Source organism: Ornithorhynchus anatinus, chromosome 3, assembly GCF_004115215.2.
Source record: "Ornithorhynchus anatinus isolate Pmale09 chromosome 3, mOrnAna1.pri.v4, whole genome shotgun sequence".
Classification (NCBI taxonomy): domain Eukaryota; kingdom Metazoa; phylum Chordata; class Mammalia; order Monotremata; family Ornithorhynchidae; genus Ornithorhynchus; species Ornithorhynchus anatinus.
This window is the reverse complement of record NC_041730.1, coordinates 26928702-26946112: the sequence shown is the minus strand read 5'-3', so window position 1 is coordinate 26946112 and position 17411 is coordinate 26928702. Positions and strand designations below refer to the sequence as shown.

General features: G+C 39.0%; 1 protein-coding gene across 8 annotated transcripts in view; it reads right to left on the bottom strand.

The window, feature by feature from the left end:
- The window catches only part of LRRC4C (leucine rich repeat containing 4C), a 979945-nt gene that overhangs the window by 49079 nt on the left and 913455 nt on the right, over positions 1–17411 (bottom strand). The window contains exon 1 of one of the 8 annotated variants that reach the window (XM_039911428.1): positions 329–352. The exons of the other annotated variants lie outside the window; for them this stretch is intronic. The gene's annotated coding sequence lies outside the window, so the exon portion shown is untranslated. Of the gene's footprint in view, positions 1–328; positions 353–17411 lie in introns of those variants that run through there. 8 annotated transcript variants of the gene reach the window in all.

Below are 17411 nucleotides of genomic sequence, written 5' to 3'. Positions count from 1 at the left end.
CGCTTTTCACAGCAATATGGGCAGGAATTGTGTCCACCAATCTACCTATAGGGGAGTTTTTAAGGAATGTAACGATTTGTCAGTACAATAGCTCTACTCCTTATAACATTCTCTCCCAACCCACCAAAGCATTACTTCTGAGCATACTGTACTAGCTTACTTTCCCTTTCCTAAAATTGACAGCCTAAATATACTCTAAGTCACCTATTCTCTATGTTGTCTGCATAAAAAAGGTCACTACTACTATTACACTAATAAACATCATCATAATAACAAAGAAAATAAACAGTCTCTCTAGTCCTTGGGTTCTGAGAGTGCAGGACTGTACCTTCAGGAACTGCCAAGAGAAAAACAGGCTCTCTCCTCTCTAGGTTCTCTGTTGAAAGAAAATGAGGAGCAGAATCACTGTACAAGACCCCAGGATGTGCTCTTTTTTATGGAATTATTTAAGCACTTACTATGTGTCAAACACTAGTCTATGCACTGGGGTAGACAGAAGTGAAATAGGTTGGACACAGTCCCTGTCTCACATGGGGCTCACAGCCTAAGTAGGAGGGAGAAGAGAAGAACTGAGTCCCAGATAAGTTAAGTGATTTTCACAAGGAAACAAAGTAAGCTGCATTTGGCAGAGCCAGGATTAAAACCCAGGTCCTCTGACTCCCAGGCCCATGCTCTTTCCACTAGGCAGTGCTACTTTTCTTGTTCTCTTTCACCCTCTCGAAGATAGCTCTTTGGCCTGAATTGCTTGGGTACCTGAAGAAAAAGCAGGTGCCATTCTCAGGAGAAAAAACCATCATCACCATCATCAGCAGCAGCATCCCAAACCACCTGAGGCAAAATGCAAAGCACTTTCAAAAAAATCTAGCATACTGGTTTATAATGTTCAATGTTTCCTGGATTCCCAAATCAAAGAATTTAAATTTTAAGAGATTTAACTTCTCTCTTTATGATAATTTGTGAATCATTTTGCATTTTATTATAATCCTAGAGCAATTCCATGCAGATTGAGGCATTTAATAAATTAATTGGGATGATGTTAAAATATCCCAACTCCAAGAAACAAAAAATTCAGAATGAGTAAACTTGACTAAAGACCAGAGACAAGAAAATGAGGCAGGAATGTGAAGACATGGAGCATTAGTGAGGCAATTTGTCAAAAGTAAGAATAATGGGAAATTCTAATACATGAGAAAAATCTATATGGCCTCCTGTGAAGAACAGAATAGAATACATACTCCTCTCAATGCCAAGGACAATGCCATTCCACTAAAGCCATATGTTGTAATTTAAATAAAATTCTGAATTTTTAGGGGATCATTCTTCAAGAATTATAGAGAACTTTGCAAAACTGATTGTACCATCAACTGCCTCCTTCTGCATGTGTACTTATCAAGCAGGTAGGCTGAGGAAAAGAGAGACAAAATTCTTAACTTCAGCCTTCCTTCCCAAAGAGTGAGTAAGTTTGGTAAAGATTCAGGCTAAAAGTGAAAATTAACTTGTTCTAAAACAGGGGGCAGGGCCAAGGCATTTCAAGGTGCCTATCCATTCTATAAGACTAGGGTGAGTGGAGAAAAGGGGGCAATCAAACAGCATATCAAATTACATCTAACACCTTCTGTGAGGATAAGAGGAATATACAGTTTCCTGTGCTAGTCCAGAGTCTGTGTCCTGAATTATCAATCAATGGAACCTATCGAGCAAGTACTGTGTGTGGACTCAGAATTAAGCACTTGGGAGAGTACAATATAATAACAATAATAATAATGTTAGTATTTGTTAAGCGCTTTCTATGTACAGAGCACTGTTCCTAGCGCTGGGGTAGATACAGGTAATCAGGTGTCCCACATGAGGCTCACAGTCTTCATCCCCATTTTACAGATGAGAGAACTGAGGCCCAGAGAAGTGAAGTGACAATTAATTAATGTTGGTATTTGTTTAGCGCTTACTATGTGCCGACCACTGTTCTAAGCACTGGGGTAGACACAGGGGAATCAGGTTGTCCCACGTGGGGTGTGCAGTCTTAATCCCCATTTTACAGATGAGGTAACTGAGGCACCGAGAAGTTAAGTGACTTGCCCACAGTCACACAGCTGACAAGTGGCGGAGCCAGGATTCAAACCCATGCCCTGTGACTCCCAAGCCCGGGCTCTTTCCACTGAGCCACGCTGCTTCTGTGCTTCATTACATAAATTATATGATGCTTCACTATATACGTAATGATGTAGTTGACATCATCCTCGTCCACAGGGAGCTTACATTCCAGTCAGTGGAGGAGACAATATAAAAAAAAATTACAGATAGGAAGCAAGAGAGCATAAGGATATGCATAGAATTTCTAAGGAGGAAAAATGGGGTGGGAAAAAGAGGTTAGTCAGGAAAGAGTTCCTAGAAAAGATGACTTTAGTGGGAAGAGATGTGGAGAGTGGGGGTCTGTCAGATTCATTCATTCATTCATTGAGTCGTAATTATTTAGCACTTACTGTGTGCAGAACACTATACTAAGAGCTTGGAAAATACTGCTATGAAGGGACAAGTTGTTGCAGGCAGGAAGGAGGAAGAAGAGCAAGGGGTCAATGACATAGTGAGTGTTAGAGGAGAGAAAAGTGAGGGTAGGGTTTTAGTGGGTGATCAGCTAGATATGGTAGGAGAGATGAAGCTGAGTGCTTTAGAGACAGTGAGGAGCTTCTATTTGATGAGGCGATGGATGGGCATTTTGTGTTTTGAGGAGGAAGATGTGACTTTCAGAAAAATAATTCGAGCACTGGAGTGGAGCAAGGATCTTCCTGGATTTCACAGCTCCTCCTGCCAGATATATTCAAATGTTTCTATGAAGAAGTACTTTTCCCCCCACCAGGCAGTTTTGTGCATATGAAATCCCTTCTATCTGAGCTTCAAAAGTAATCCAGCTATAAAATGTCACAATTATCCCTCCCCACCTTCTCAAGGAAGAATCTCCAATTAATGAGAGAAGTATGGGTCCACTGAATCCCTAAGAGCATTGTAACAAAAATGAACATGATTAACTTGTACCTACTCAATATAATCCTTGACATACAGTAAGCCCTTAAATACTATTAGTATTATTATTTTTGTTATTTCACCACTGATAGATCATTAAAAGCACATTTCCCCAGATAAAATCACATCACCAACTCTAACAGAGAAACTATAAAATAAATTGATATATTTGTTTCCCTTGATCATAATGGAAAATATGAGTGATTTCCAATATTTACAGATTCAGTCACTTGAAAGGACTCATAAGAAAACCCTTGCATCCAGTGCATCCTGTAGAGAAGCAAGGCTGGAGGCAGGAGGGCAATGAGTCAGTAGAGTCTAGGGTGCCTAGAGAATGGGTACAGTAGTGATGAGGGCTGGCTTCCCCCTTTCCACCCTGGGGCAGCCTCAGCTCTCCCTCCCCTCAGCCCATAGCTACATCAACTTACACTGGAAGGTGGCAAAACTACTGGTAACTGATTGGCTTCCAGGTTCAGGGAAATCCATACCCTATTCTGTGACAATAGTCTGGCACAAGGGCAGTCAAGTCCTCTCCTTGGCACACAAGCCAGTCTGGAGGCCCCTACGGAACAAAGTGCCCACTTTATGATAATTTACGCTGGAAGAGGTGCCCCAGCATTTTTTCTTTTATCGGTCCCATGATCCACCTTAGTTCCGCTCAGAATGACTGTTGTATTCTGATCCTCTGCTTTTGCTGCTATAAATTACGCTGTGACTGCTCAGGAAAGCACAGAGATACTTGCTAGCTAAATCCTTGATTAAGAAACCATTTTAAAGTTAGATTTCCTGCTTCACTTCTTCAAGCCTCTCTCTATCCTCCCACATAACCACTCCATAGGAAGTACCCAAGTGACTAATATTAATTAATGTCAATGCAACCTGACCCTACCCACAAGACACAAACACAGCTTCCTCTTACTGAGTGAGACACATCTTGCTGAAGGATTTGGAAATGGGCAGGAAGATCTGGCATAGCAAACTGTTGGTTCCATGTAACCAGCATGACCCTCCACTTGACAGCCATGGAAATGTGCTAATATTTTTGGCTATCTGCATAGCAACAGTGACACCCAGGGGACCTAGCATGTTTTATGCAGGGTATATATTTCCAGTGGATATTTACGGGCACCCATTCACCTGCTCGCCAACATTATTCTTCAGCAACAAACCAGGCACCAATCTGCTGTTTCCTTCACTCAGAAAGCAGAAGCATAAGATTTGTTGAGAATACTATTTTTGTAAGAGAAATTAGTGGTATAACTGTCTGTATTTTCCAGCACTAATATTTCCCTTGAGTATAATCATTAGCTTGAGTGCATTCTAGGGGTTACTCAGGAACCTTTATATTGGACATAAAAGTGCTTAGAGTCAATCTTCCTGGATTTCACAGCTCCTCCTGCCAGATATATTCAAATGTTTCTATGAAGAAGTACTTTTCCCCCCACCAGGCAGTTTTGTGCATATGAAATCCCTTCTATCTGAGCTTCAAAAGTAATCCAGCTATAAAATGTCACAATTATCCCTCCCCACTTTCTCAAGGAAGAATCTCCAATTAATGAGAGAAGTATGGGTCCACTGAATCCCTAAGAGCATTGTAACAAAAATGAACATGATTAACTTGTACCTACTCAATATAATCCTTGACATACAGTAAGCCCTTAAATACTATTAGTATTATTATTTTTGTTATTTCACCACTGATAGATCATTAAAAGCACATTTCCCCAGATAAAATCACATCAACTCTAACAGAGAAACTATAAAATAAATTGATATATTTGTTTCCCTTGATCATAATGGAAAATATGAGTGATTTCCAATATTTACAGATTCAGTCACTTGAAAGGACTCATAAGAAAACCCTTGCATCCAGTGTAAATGCTGATGTTCGTTCCCTTCTAAATCCTGAGAAATGCAGACATGCAAACTATTTTCCTATCCTCTGTCTGTCTTGTATCTATAGCTATTTATTTTTCCATCTTAATTTGTAGATAAAACAATATACAGTTTCAATTTTTACTCCTGAACAAAGATTTATAACTCTATTTGCTTACCTACCTACCTTACCATGTCTATGACTATCTCTAATTCTGAAATTGTGCCTAATTCCCACATACATTTATATTCTTCACACTTGTTTATATAGCCAGTACTGCTAAAGAGATTTAGGTGTAAGGTTATGTGGCAAATTATTGTGTGCTTGTGTGTAAGTGAATTGGTAGTATTGTGAGAAAAACCGTTTTTTCTGCAAGGGGTTATTTGCACATATTCATACTTACATCAATCAGTGGTATTACTGAACATTTATTGGATGCACACCTCTGTACTAAGTATTATAGAATGCAAGTTCATTGAAGACAGGTAGTGTGCTTTATTATTCTCTCACTCTCCCAAATGCTTAGTGCAATCAAATGGCATTTATTTAGTACTTACTGTATGCAGAGCACTGTACTAAGCACTTGGGAGACTTCAATGCAAGAAAATTGGTAGACATATTTCCTGATCACAAAAAGGTTAGTCTAGAGGGGGAAACAGGCATTAATATAAATAAATTACAGATGTATACAATACTATGCACAGCGTAGCTATTCAATAACTGCTAATGATTGATTGCCAGCCTTAAGTGGTGTAGAGGTATGCATGTGGAGGAAGAGAGGGGGTCAAAAGACTAAGAGGTCAAATGGGGCAGAAAGAGAGACTAAAGGGGATAAATAGGAGCAGGACAAGGACAAAGGGTGAAAGGGAGAGAGTATTATTATATTTACTGAGGACTTATTCCTGATGCATACACTTTACAAAGTACATGGGAAGTAACAGAAGCAATACACATGTTCCCCATCCATTAGGAGCTTGGAATCTAATTGGGAAGACCAAAATAGAAAATTATTGACAAATAGAAGGGGTAACAATAAGAATAAGAGGGACAGAGACAAGAGTGAGGGGCAGGCAGAAAGTGACAGAAGAAAAGGGGGAAGGGAAAGAAAAGTGAGGGCAGGAATAAAGGGAATAGGAGGAGAAAAAAGAAATGGGTAGAGAAAAAGGGAAGAGGCATGAGTAGAATAGGACTGACTTGAAAAACAATTTTCATCTGCTGTGACTGCTGCAATTTATGGCCTTCTGCCATCACCCAAAACTTACAAGCTGCCCGGTAACTGGAAAGAACATGGTCCTTGGGAGTCAGGGGGCCTGGGCTATAATCCCTGCTCTACCAGTAGCCTGTTGGGTGACTTGGCAAGTCACTTGCCTTCTCTGGGCCTCCATTCCCTCACTGTACAATGTGGCTAAACTGCTGCTTTTCCTCTCTATTAGACTGTGAGACCCACGTGGAACAGGGACTGTGTCTGATCTGCTCACATTGCATCTAGTCCAGCATTTGGTATAGTACTTGGCAGGTAGTAAGCACTTAACTACTACTACAATTATGATTCTTATTAATTATTATCTCTGTTGCTATGGGTTTGAGAGCAGAGAGCAGTGAGAGGCCTCCCACTGTTCAGGTAAGGGCAATGGAACTCCTGCTTGACATAGTAGTATTGACAACACGACTCTAGGGTTTCCACTGGCAAAGCCACTTCCCTAAAAGCATCCTGGAGATTTCTGGCAAATGTTGCCAATCATAGTGGCAGCCTCAGGAAATTGGTTGGGAAACAGCCAATGCAGCCTCGGGTGGTAGAACAAAAGCCTAATATTACTGACTCTCCCCTAAATTGCGGCACTTGGTCACATTGTCCCAGGAGTGAAAATCTTTATTTACCCTGAAGTACAAACAGCTTCATCCTATTCAACAAATAGAATCTTTGTAGGGGGTCTTCTAGACTGTAAGATGCAGTGGGCAGGGAACATTTCTACCAACTCTAGTGTACTGTACTCTCTCAGCCTTAAGTACAGTTCTCTGCATATAGTAAGTACTAAATAAATACCATTTATTTTATTTTATATTTATTAAGCACTTAGTATGTGCCAAACACTCTACTAAATTCTGGGTTGGACACAGTACATGTCCCACATAGGACTCACAGTCTTAATCTGATTTTTACAGATGAGGGAACTGAGGTAGAGGAATGTTAAGTACCTCTCCCAAGGACATACAGCACACAAGCGGCAGAATCAGGATTAGAATCCAGATCCTTCTGACTCCTAGACCCGTGCTATCCACTAAGCTATGCTGCTTTTCTACTGATTGATTTGTCTCTCTGGAAAAGTCTACACTGCATGCTAATATTTGTATTTTACCTTAAAACCCATAATTGTAACTCATGGAAGAGTGTTCCCTAAGGACTATTTTATGCAGTTAACATACCAAAGAGCAAGGGGTTGAGAATTTTCTTAGTCAATTTAGGCTTCACTAGACTGGAAGCACCATGATGGCAGAGATCATATATACCTACTACATTGTAATCTTCTAAGTTCTTAGTACAGATTCTGATCACGGTAAATTCTCAGTGAATACCACTGATTGACTGATTCTCTTTTAAATGTTATGAGGTGAAAATTTCAGATTTACATCTCACTAGGTAAAGATTTTCAGGGGAAGGGATCAGAACAGCACTGCAGATTTCCAGATCCTTCAGGAGCCATAACATTCAACAGCACACAGAATTAAGATAATGGTAAATTCTAGATCATTAGAATAAATCATTCCTATATTGGCACTGAATATCACAGCACTACAAAGGGGAAAAATTTCTACACATTTAGACCTTTTAAAATTATGCATAATTTCATACATAAGTAATAAGTCAACTAGTAATACAGCAGTAATACATCATAAGTCAACTTTTGTTATGGGAACCCCGGTGCTCTAGTAAAGATTTTCCAAGAACATTTTGCACTTAAATCATCATCTTAAGTGATTTAAAGACGTTGACTTTGGAAAAAGGGTTAATCTAGCCATATAACTCTGGTTCACTGCCCTATGAACATCAATAATATATCTTCATTGAATTGCTTCATCTTCCAGTTCACAGAGATTCTAGGTCAAGAACCCAGTGTGACCTGGAAGAAAATCACTGATGCCTGAGATTCCTCATGGTTCAGTTTACCCACCCATACAATATGAAAACCTTCTGACATGATAAGTTAGTTATGGTATTTACTAAGTGTTTACAAGGTGCCAAAAATTGTAGTAAGTACAGAAGTATACAATTAGCAATCAAATTAGATGTATTTCTCATCCCCCGCCAAAGGTTACATGCTTAGAGTTGGAGAGAGTAAATATGTTATCCCCATTTTACTGTTGAGAAACCCAAATTTCTGTGCCCATGTGACTTTTCCAAGGTCACACAGCAGACTACTGGCACAGTGGATTAGAACATAGTTCTGTGCTTTTTCCATTGGGTATAATGTTTAACTTAAAAGGATGAATGAACTTGAAAGCACTTTGAGTTCCTTGAATGTGAGGCCATTTATTTTCATTATAAGAACAAAAGATGATTAACATTAAACTGTGATGCAGGAATTTATGCCAGTGTGAGGGGAGAAGCTATTAAACATGATGATATAAGGACAGACACATTTCAGACAAAGCTGCTCTTAGTCAAGCTACCTGCATATCTCTCAGGCATTTCCATTTGCCTCATAATACTCAGAACCTAGAAAGAGGATAAGAGAATAAGATTTTCACCTTCAAAGACAAATGGTCCATATATGATTTGCAGTTACACTATTAATTATCAAATAATCAATTTAGCATTTTCTCTCTAAAAATATGACTATTTAAAAGTTGAATTAGTTTCAGTATCTGAATGGATGTCCCTGGGGAAACCTCAGCCAGTGAACACTTGCAAATGCCCTTATAAATGAGCAAGCTTTGCTCAGATTTTCCTGGCAAATTCAATCATTCTTTTGTGACAATGCCATGCCAGCCACTGCTCTTTAAAGGGCTGGGTTCATTCTTCCTTAATTACAATCAGACTGCTATGATATGGATACGCTGATGGTTAAGTAGCAGAAAGCCTAGTAATATTTTAAAACTATGTCATGTAACAAATATGAAACTCGCAAACATGAGAAATGTCCTTTAGGAATTCAACATTCACAGCAGAGATATTTTACTTGCTCTCATCAATAAATCTTTTAAACAGTATGCATGACTTTGAGTTCTCCATTTGCAATGACATTTTGGTTTGGCGCTTGAAAGCCAAGCAAGGGGAATTTCAGAGTTTTAATTACTGAGCTTTACAATTGCTAAATTTGTTTGTGAAATATTTAAGCTACTAGTTACACATGTTTAACACTTTATCACCACTGTTCGTTCACATCTACCTGAACTTGATTAATGAAATTAGATGGAACTGGGAGTTGTACTCTGCATGAGTAAGTGGAAAGGTTCCTTGGAATACGCCATGCAAGGTCCTCTACAGAAAGAATAAAGGAAGGGGAAAAAATATTTAAAACTCAAGAAAGGAAGTGAACCTGCATAAATGCTTTATGCTGTTGATCAGCTACTGATTATTTTAGTATATTATACAGAAATGTCATCTTAACTGAAATAACTCTTTACCTTTCATATACCTTTTATGTTCATATTCTAATACATTCTGAGAGAGGAAACAATTTAAATGAGGAAAAATAAACAAAGAACTACATAAGAAAGGATTTTAATGTCCTTAAAATGTGAACTGCTCCCTGGATGAGATTCACAGACTGTGGCAATCGGTAAAACGAGAGGACAGTTGAATATTCTGGATAATTTCAGGATGCAATATGCAACTTAAGAGGAAAAAAAAACACATTGACTATCTAGGCCAACCAAATTCATTCTGTAATTTCGAGAGCTTCTGCTTTATCTTGCGTTTGATAGCAGGAACAAAGATTTGGCAGGGGAGGTCATTAAAGATTCTTTGAATATTTAAGTTCTTGTCTAAAACCAGGTCATGCCTAAAGTGAGTCAAAACATTTACAGTATCCAGCTTTTCCTTAAAAGCCCTAAGCTATATAATCAGTTACTGAACATTTTCAGAACTAAACAATAGGGAAGTAGTTTTCACTAGGTTCCATAGAAAGATGAAACAACATTTTTCTCATACATTATCCATATACATAGATACATTATATCCACAGTTTTTTAATAATTTTCCAAATAAAAGGGCCTAAGAAAGAGGCTGCCACTGTAAATAAGATTTATATTTCCATCTGCAACCAAAATTAAAAAAAGGAAAAGAAATCTACAGGCCAACTGAGCAATACATTCCCAAGGGCTCATTTTGTCATTACAGATTCCAATGGGCAATGAAAAATATGAATAATTATATGCTTTGATATGTATACAGAGATCATCAGATTCTTCATTAGAAAAAACTATAAGCAATTAAAGGGACCGGCTCAGCTCTATTCTCCCCTAGACATGTTTATCTTTGAATGAAGGAAGGAGTATGCTGGCCAACTCTAAGTGTCATGGCCAAGAAGAGCAGCCCTGTGGCTAGCAATGGGGCTTTCACTGTGTATAAGGACACAGCCACAGGTGAGTCAGTGAGGAAGCATGTTCCAGAAAACAGTGTTTTCACATACTTACTGGTACAAGATCTCACATGACAAGGTGGCTGAGAGCCACAATCCAGGTGCAGAAGAGGCAATTTTTTGCCCTTACACAAACACATAACAGCATTTCCCCATAGTGGGAGCTCAAGAATAGTTCTGATAATCTTTAAGTATTCTTATAATCTGATATTCTTTTAGGTTGCCAAATATTTTATCATGTCTGGAACCCATGATCATAACTACAATTAGAAAAAACTCAAAAATAATAAGTTGCTTCATAAAATGTTGATTTTTGATAATATGCTATGTAGTATCCAAAGTATCCTTCAAGACAGTGACAATCTATAACTCACTTAAAAGAAGGACTTTTCTGCAAAAATTTCCATCACTCTAGCAGTCATTACAGTCATTGCATGTATGCATCTGATGGCAGTCCTGAAATCTGACTGACTAGTGCTAGGGGACTGAACTACTGATCTTCACTTTTTTTTTTTCAAATTTTTACCTCATTCAAGACTTAGGACTCTGAAATTTTGCTCATTTGTTGGTCTTCTTCAGCGACTTTGTAAATGCAGGTGACAGCCTGTTATGATGAAACCAAGGGGGAGCCTATGTCGCCTGTTAACAGAATTTCAACAAAATGGAATGATACCCTGAAATTCAAGTAACAGCACAGGCCATTCGGCACCAAGAAGAGTTCCCTGCTTATCTTGGAGATGTACCTCATAGTGTCTCAACAAAATCCAACTGGAAATGAGAGTGCAAGAATGATGCAAAACAAGAGCATGGGGACTAAACTCAACTGAAGAGGGTAGTACCTCTGAGTAGCAACAAATACTGCGAGGAAGGTACTTGAGGCCATGACTATTATAGCAGCTTCCCTTGAACTCATTAGACTGACTAGCCTGATGAACTCAAACTCTGACACACAGAAGCAGGCAGGAAACTCCCGCTGAGGATCCAAGAAAAGAATTGTAAGACATGTCTGCTCAGAGTTGGTCAAGCGTTCCGGGGAGGGGGGGGAATACATTTTCCCTGTGGAGTTCAGAAACAAAGTTACTATCAAACAGTGAAAAGCTCAGTGCCAGTCAGGCCAAGAAACAATAAAAGGGAAGCAGGAGCTGCTAAGAAAGCAGAAACCTACTGTTAGCATCCTAGGGCTGCAGGGCTGAAAGATGGAATTCTTATTGGTATAGCCCAAAGGGCCAAGAAGAAAAAAGTGATGGGAATTAGCATGGTATTAAAGAAAGGGCCAAGGACTGGAGCAACATGGCTTCCTTTGTTAAGATACGCTAATAAGTTTGATCTGGGCTAATGAAAGAAAAAGGGAAAACATGAGGGGAAATTACCCTTGTAAAAGGATTATCTTTCAGGCATTAAGTGACAAATAACTTCCTAATGTCAATCTATTTTCTGCTAGTGATTCCAGAACAAATGTGTGCATTTAAAAGTGAGTTCTGGAAAGTGTGCTTTTTTTCTTTATAACAGACAATGCCACAAATTCCAACAGGGATCCATGAGTCTAGGAATTTTTTTTCTTTTAGATATCACAATGACTGATAATCTTTTTACCATCTGATCTTTTCTTGCTCTTTGGAGGCTGTTGGAGGGTCAGAAGAGAATCTGACCTCTTCCTGGACTAAATGGTAGGGATGTTTGCTTGTACAGTATAGCTAGCAAATATAACTCAAAACCACTCAGGGAAAAGACCCACTCAAAAGAAATGAACCATTTTTTGTATTATAGCTTCACAACCATCACCCATGGAGGACATATACACCCTGAGACTAGACCAAGGAAGCCTCGCATGTCAAAACCTGCTTTTTCTTCTACATTATTTCTTGGCAAAGGAGGATGATATCTTCTTGAAGAAAGTAAAGGCATTCATGATCCTGAATGAGTCATGACATTAGAGTCAGAAAATTCTGAATAGTAGTAGAACAGGGACAGTCAGCAGAGATAGAGCTTGGACCTGGGATGGAAAGAACAGGGGGAAACCTGCACACAGGAGCAAAATTTATTTTTAAAGTTAATTTTCAGTTTTTTAAAAGCCAAAAGGGAGAAAACATAAAGCACTGATAAAATGTTTTTTGATGTTGTGCGGGCAAAATGACCAGATGCTTAACAAGTCACCAGAGTGATGTCTCCTTTGGAAGTTAGTCAGGTTAGAGATCCCTACTGGAATAAAAGACAGACTGCATGAAACATTGATTAACTGCAAAGGGAGGGCAAACAGAGTACATCAAAGGAGAGCAAAATCTCTCCTCAGTCTTGGGGGAGGAAGCAATTGGAAGGTTAATCAATTTTCCTTTTAACTCTCATAAATAATGATATCTAGCTTGAATATGTTATTTGTACCAAAGGGAAAATGCAAGTTTGAGATGCCGGTCAAAGGTACAAAATGAGCATGAGTTTTTGAGGGGCATAGGACCTTTTCTGAATTAAATGGTACTCATTTAATGACCTTGTGAATGACAATGAGGAAAGCATTGTCACCTACTGGATAGAGCTCAAGTCTGGGAGTTGGAAGGATCTGAGTTCCAATCCTCGCATCACATGTCTGCTTTGTGTCCTTGGGCAACTCACTTCACTTCTCTTCACCTCAGTTACCTGATCTTAAAAGTGGGGATTGAGACAGTGAGTGGGGATTGAGACAGTGAGTCCTGTGTGGGACAGGGACTATGTCCAAACTGATTAGCCTGTATCTACCCCCAGCATTTAGTACAGTATGTGGAACATAGTAAGCTCTTAGCAAATACCTAAAAAAGATGGGGGCAGGGAGGAGAAAGAGAGAGAAAGAGAAAACAGCAGTGAGAAAGGTAAGAGAGAGAAAGTAAGTCAAAGAAGGGCCAGAAGGCAAAGGAACAAATTAAAAGTCATGTGGGGGAGGAGAATAGAAAGTTCAAATTTTTGATAACGAACAACCCTTCTGCTGCTGCACTGTAGAATTAATATATTCTAATAGCCCATAGTTTTAGCACCTACTCTATGCAAAATTACTTTACTAGATACTAGGTAAAATACACAGATTATACCCAATTACTCACATTGTTGCCTCTACCACATATTTGTCCCACTCTGATTTTGAGGAGGAAATTAAAGCTTGTATTTTGTACCAACTCACTGTAAGCAGTGAAAGCTGTGGTCAGGTGCAGGAGAACCAGGAAGAGTAGTGTAAGAATGAGACAGAGCAAATGGGGAGTTGGTTCAACTGTTGAGGGACCAGAGTAGGACAGTAACAACACACCAGGTTCAGTTGAATGGGGGACTAGGAGAGGTGTTAAACCACTCAGAGCCTATACCATTGCAACTTTTGGGAGAGTGCAATAGTAAGAGAAGCAGTCTCAAGTGGCTTATCTCCTTCTTTTCCCCTTTCCTTCCTTTTCTTCTTTTTTTTTTTATATTGCTAGGTGTAATCCCCTGCAAAGTAGCCCCTCCCCTGGTTGGGGTTTGCAAAAAGTGGGGTAATTTTGCATAAAAATATGATAAAACATGGACCCTGGCCTACAAGAAGTTCTCAGTCATGAATAAGGGGAGAGAGTTGGTGATTAAAAAAAACTTAAAGATGAAACAATAGCAACCAAAAATCAATAAAAAGATAAAGAAGGGCAGCTGTAAATATGATAAGAGTTGCAGAACAGTGTGGGCTAAGGAAATAGTTGCATTCATGCTCTTCACTGCTTAGGTAGGTCTGTCTCATTAGAGTTCAAGAGCTACAACAATCACAAAAAGAGCCAATCCAACGGTCTGAAAGCTTGAAGGAAAGCTTGCTGCTGCTGAGGGGAACTGAGGATCCGTCAGTCAACTAGAGAGAATTACAGCAAAATACTAGACTGAATTACATTGGATTCTTTCTCGAATTTTATGCCTGCAGAATCATACTGGGTGAACTATCATTCAATGAATGGAATATTGCAATAGTGACCATTAAAGGATCTGAAGATTAGCTGAAGTTGGAAATTTTTTGTATCCTCTTGGATATGACTTTTATGTTTTCAGATATTATCATCTCTATGGACTCTATTACTACCTGTGTAAAATCAAGGTTGCTTTTAGGGGCCACTAAAATTCCTTTCGGATAGCTCCAGAAAACAGTTTATTGGTTGTCAGTTTTTGGGTGTTTTTTGGAGGGGGGGAGGTGGCGGGGGAGTTAGAATAATGAACAGTTCAAACACTTCTCTATTTAGGTCATTTCAAAGAGTGAAATGTTCTTTGATAGGGTTTAAAAGGGTCACTCCTGGGATTCCTGACATTCATCCAAATACCTTTGAATGGAAAAATCTCTTCATAAAAGAGTTTGAAACAGATTGATTTCTTTGATGCCAAACTGCAAAGCATGAAAGGGTAAAGATTTTTAAGCAAAAAATGTCAAAATCTGATAAATTGTTTTAACCATCATTTTTTTTTAAAGCTTGGTCATTTGGTATGAACTGCTTTCCTAATTTTACAGTAGCAAATACTGAAGGCCCCTTCGGATGGGAGATCATAAGTCCATCTACATAGTTTTAGAGCCTCAGTGCACATCTGCCTGGTTAAAAACCATTTTTTAACCTTAATCACTCTCATTAGAACAAAGATTTAAATGTAAGCGATCACTACTTTCCCTCTGTGACCTTGAAAAGCGCACAATGCCTTTATGAAGTCTGAATTCATTATTGCCAGCACAGTTCAGGGTCGTTTGGAATTTATTACAAGTCCCATTTTTCAAAGGTCTAGTACTTGGCCAGAGTGATCCATGTCTGAATGAAGCTTCATTTACAAAAATGTGGGAGTGGGGTGGGCAATTCAGTAGCAAATGCTTTTCTTTTTTGTAATGGAACAGTTTAAATCTTTCACCACTAGAGACTTGGATTCAATTTATGGCCTAATAAGGAAATCTATTTGGTGGACCGCATTCCCACACCCCCAGTGGATATTTGTCAACAACACAAAACCACCCTACAATTCATCACATTTGCTCAGATGGAGCAGACAGGGCAAGGGCCCGGGAGGTCAGGAGCAAAGACGAATTGGCAAAGCAGTAAAGAAATGACCACTGGAATTGAATAGCAGAGGAGCTGCAGCTAAATTGATCTAATCTTGTCAGAATATTCTGGGAGAAGTTTGTATTGTCCCAGGCAATTCTCTTTGCCCCAGATTTTTTTTGAAATTATTATATATGATGAATTAAATTTATTTTAAAATAAATTAAAATAATAATCATGGTAATCTGTAATCTGTAGCTTGTAAATTCTCGACTGTAAAATAGAGGAAATGTATCTACCAACTCTACCGTATTATACTCTCCCTGGCTCTTAGTACAATGTTCTGCATACAGTCAGCACTCAATAAATACCACTGATTGAACAAATGATTTGTTAAGTGCTTACTATGTGCCAAGAAATGTACTTTGAATTTGGGTAGAAACAAGATCATCAGGTTAGACACAATCCTTATCCCATATGTAGATCACAGTCTAAGGGGAAGGGAGGATCATGAGCAAAAATGTATTGCAAAGGAATATTTCTAAATCAGCTATAAATGAAGCTGTCTTTCTTAAAATGTATCTAAACTATTTGCCATGTTCAATTTACATGCATTTCATTATTATTCTCAAAAGACTGCACACTTCCAAACAGACATTTGTAGATAAATATCAATTAAAATAACATAATTAAACACTGAAGCAAGTTTTGGGCTTTATTTTCCCAAGTGTAGCACAGGAAAAATATATGTATGCATTTTAATATGTATTTTTGAATTTTCATTTTGGCCTGCAGGTGGGTGGATTGTTCTTTGTCCATCGTGAAAAATCTAAAATAGTAATCATAAATCATCATCTTGAAGCAACTCAACAAATAGTAACCCCCACAAGGCACACACCAGAAATAGGAAAGTTCTACATCTATTACTGGCCATGAAAACCCACACAACAGCAGTTAGACAAAGAAATAGAAATAAAGAAGGATAGAGAGGTGGGCGGGGGGGGTGGGGGGAGAGCGAAAGAGACAGAGAGACAGACAGACAAAGGGAGACTTTGCTTCTTTTGTCAACATAAGGTAATGAGGAGAGAAACATACAAGAGTTCTCTCCTTCAGGATTTTGGATGATGGCAGTGAGGTGAGATTTTAACCACTGAGCAAAGGCAACTGGACACCTACAATTCCACCTACAATCCCTTCTTTGCAGAAACATAGAAAAAATGTCCAAGCTATCCTGCTGTGTTTCCTTTGTGCAGGACCTGGCACTGATTTTTACTCAGTCTTATGATATTGCTACCTTCTTGAAACTTGCTTGTCAACAGGTCAGTCTAGATTTGGCAGCAAACATATTATAATTAGCCAGGCCTCTGGAGAGGAGGCAAATGCATGAAGTGTTCCATTTTTCTTCCGTCCTGTTGTTGGTGCAGTATAAAAAGCCCTGGCCTGGGAATCAGGTGACCTGCGAATCAGGTGACCTGGGTTCTCATCCTGATTTTTCCTGTATCTGACTGAATTTGGTGAAGACCGCACATGCAATTCACAATATGCTGAACACCTGCCTGCCTAATAATAATTATGGACTTTGTTAAGTGCTTATTAGGTGTCAAGCACAGAAAAGCTTAGATAGCTTAGAAAAGCACAGGGTCAGATACAAATATGTCAGATTGGACACTACTGCCCCACATGGGTCTAAGTACGAGGGAGAAGAGGTCTAAATCCCCATTTTACAGATGAGGAAAGAGAGGAACAGCTAAATTAAGTGACTCTCCCATGGTTGCACAGGAGGCAACTGACAGAGATGAGATTAGAATCCAGATCCTTGGACTCCCAGAACAATTTCTTTCCACTACACCAGGCTTTTCATGCTTACTGTGCTCTTGCTCTGGTGGGAACATGACTGGCAATGTTAAAAAATTTTGAGTGCAAGCCACTAGCATTATAATCTTTTCCTCC